A 3636-nucleotide genomic window follows, 5' to 3' on the forward strand; every position below is an offset into this window, starting at 1 on the left:
GGTCTTTGTCCTTTGCCTGATTTGGGGTAATTTTCTGAAAGTAAACTGCTTTTTGTTTTGCTTGCAGAATATTTTCTGATGTATAGGACTGAGTCAAAACCAGAGAATGTATGACCTACTAGATTTTCAATGACAGTCTTGTCATTCGATTTGGTGAATTCTTCCCTGTATTAATGTTGTTTTAATCCACCTGAAGAGGGAAAAGTAGCTTTACCTTTTAATTTCCACATAAACTACTTTGAAAGTTTTTCTTTCTTGGTGCATGAAAAGTTTACTTGAGTTTGAACGTCTGTTTTCAAGATTTCCAAATTTGTTCTGCTATGCCTCTATTCAATTGAGTTTACTTAAAACTGTTAATGCACTAAAACTAATTCAAAATAGCATTTGGAAAGATGGTTGAAATGTACTACAACTTTTGGCTGTTTCCATTAGTTTTTTTCATTTCCATCTTTTTTTCCTATTTGTCTCCAGTATGTCAATATTAGTACAGGAAGGCAGCAGTGGCTTGCATTTTTATAACATCCCAAGGGATTTTGGTGTGAAGTATCAAAACTTTTCACCCTGTTACAGCAGATGATTGAAAACCTAATTGTGTTTTAAAGAATTGAAGGGGATTAGAAATTCCAGAGATGAACAGCAACCATTCCAGCTGAAATGGTTCATGTTCTATTGTAATAGTTGCAAAAGCACAAGCTGTTGGAAGAACTCACTGGGTCAAGGGAATGGTTGATGATTGGATCATGACTGCATCAAGGCTCTCCCGAGACCTTCGCGCATCCTGCTTGTCCCAAATTCCTTCAGCAATTCTTGTTGCTTCAGATTCCTACATTGGTAGTCTCTATTTGTAACCGTTACCAGAATTGCATGATATAAAGTTGCCTCACTACTATGAAGACTCAGCTGATTGTGCTAAGCTAATTTAAGGGTAGTGTGGAAAGGTAGCTGAAATCTTGGTTGAAGGCAGGTTGGAGAAAATTCAAAGTTTAAGAATACTCAGCAAATGCATGCAGTGAATCTAAATCTTAAGAGATTTCTCAGAGTGCCTTCTGGAGAGAAGACTTTTTAACTTTGTAAAACATTCAATTATTTGCCAGACAACCACTTAACCAAAACATAAATTGTCATGTTTTATTGCAGAGACCATAATTTTAACATTTAGATCATTGAAAGACTAATGTAAGCACCTTTGTGTCCCCACTGTTGATCCATAAAAGCTCCAAATTGTTCCCTTGCTGTCACCCTTCTGGATGGAGAGCAAATGATGCTCCTAACCACTAGAGGGAGGCAGATGAATGCTGCACTTGAGGTTAAATTCAAAACAATCGAGATTTATTAATAAAATATTTTTAATATAAAAGAACCCAAGTTTGTTTATTTATTACTTAAAAGAAACACCACACCTACCTCGTTAAATAAAGGTGCTCTGAGGCCAGAACTGGATTAGCCTTTTGGCCTTTTGCAAAATTCATCAAGATGAAACCTATCCACAAAAAAAATATGGATTGCAGCAGGTTTAACCTGGATCTGCGGCACCATCGGGAGGCTTTCGCAGTTGGAATGGGTCTCACTAAGACCTATTTACGAGAACAAAGTTGATGGTGAAAATTATTGAAGTTGCTCAATATTTTCAGATCATTTACTCTTCAAAGGTGGATTAGTTTCCACAATGGGTTTGAAACTATCTGTCTCAGTATGGGAGTAGGGCAGGAACATGGGCATTGGAATAGAAGTCATGATTTTGATCAGGCCTTGATTAACCATAATAAATGTGTTTGGGGCACCACAGTTTCTTTTCCAGTCCCAATTTACCATAGTGCAGCTGAACTAGGGTCCCCCACAATAAATGTAAAAAAAAAACCAAACGTGTTAATATAGTTGCGGGGTATGACCTGAAAGAAAACTGGTACAGTTGGTATAGCAGTTAGCACAATGCCATTACAGGACCAGACGGGTTTGAATTTTGCACTGTCTGAAAGGACTTTGTATGTTGTTCCCATGTCTGTGTGGGTTTTCCCTGGGGTCTCTGGCTTTAAAACGTACTAGGATGTAGGTCAATCAGGCAACACTGACTCATAGAGCCGAAATGGCCTGTATGACTAAATTAAAATCTTATCATTTCACATTGAGTGTTGGTCTTTTGAGTTAAACAATGGAAGGGTCAAGTATGGCCGGGGTGGGGGGGGGGGGGGGGGGGGGAAACCATTGTTGGGCTATCCTTGGGGCATCAGTTGGCCTTAATCAGGCCCAGATTTTGTTGTATGGCAGAGTGGTATCCAAGGGCATCTTGTGTTTTAATGTCTTTCATTTTTATTGCAAGTGATCTCTGCATGGTTCAGCTTCACCATTTTGATACACTGTTAAACAAGCTTTTGGCAGCACTGACAAAATTCTTTTTCTTAATATTTTTATTGATGTTTACATTATGCACAATTGAACAGTACAATTATATGTAAGATTCAAAAGAAGAGATCCCCCAAAACAAAATCTTACAATTTACAACCCCTACCATTAATCAAGGTAAAAAGCTGATGTGTAGGAATCAAGTGGCAACAACCTGGAGATGGACAGCAGAGCACCAAAGCTTCAGAACAATTGGAAGATAGCATGAAAGAGTCAAGTATCTAATTTTTATATAAACTTGCATGATGGTTAAGTGATATTATGTCTTGTTTATGTGTAGGTGGAGTATTGTCTTTCCATTTAATCAAAATTTCACATCTGGCCACCAATGAAATAAAAGATAAAATATGGTTTTGAGTTGGAGTCAATAAAACTTCTTGAAAGCAACTAAAGGGCAAGGTCCTAATTTGATCTTGAGAATCATCAATAATATTTGAAAGACATTTTTCTAAATTAGGGAAAGCCCAGAACATATGAACCAGAGACATCACCAGTTTATGCTTGTCATGTGAATGAAAACAAGACAATTTAAGTTAGACATATGAACTTTATGGCCCACCTTAAATGGTCATGCACAAAGGGAGGTCATATTGATCAGATAACACAGAGTCCCAAATCCTGTTCCCAATCGTTCTTGATTTTAACTATCATTTTCGAGTTCGATATTTTTTTTTTAAAATAGCTTTTAAGTTTTTTTTTAGTGTGCACGTAGACGTGGGCTGAAATATAAAAAAACCCATAATTTGTAGTTCTCAATTAAACATGCAAAGTATAAATTGTGTGTACCCTTCTCAATCAAACCCATTTTATCGAAGTAGACTATTGGATGGTACTTTTTTTTCCAATCTCTGATCCCTGACTTTCTGCAAATTCCTGAGGCCAAAAATCCTTGATGCATTTTTTTTTATTTACAACTTTCTGATAAAGGTTCACTATCTCTTATTTGCTTGTTTTAAGGATAGCCCCGTTAGTTATTAAAAGCAAAATTCTTCTTCAGCCTCCCTGGCTCCTAGTTGCAACCTGTTCGGCCATCATTCATACAGGACGGGATTCTTCAAGGTTCCAAGTATTCTGCCCAGGCGACCACCCCGGACCTGTCACAGCAGCTCGTCCCATCCTACCACCCCGCATTGATTCACGTCTCCAGCAACAGTCGCCCATGACGACAGCGGGCGGCGCCTCCACTGTGACGTCACTATCATTTGCTTGTTGGTGTCCGTGACGTCACCTCCAAAA

Source organism: Narcine bancroftii, chromosome 2 (assembly GCF_036971445.1).
Source record: "Narcine bancroftii isolate sNarBan1 chromosome 2, sNarBan1.hap1, whole genome shotgun sequence".
NCBI lineage: Eukaryota > Metazoa > Chordata > Chondrichthyes > Torpediniformes > Narcinidae > Narcine > Narcine bancroftii.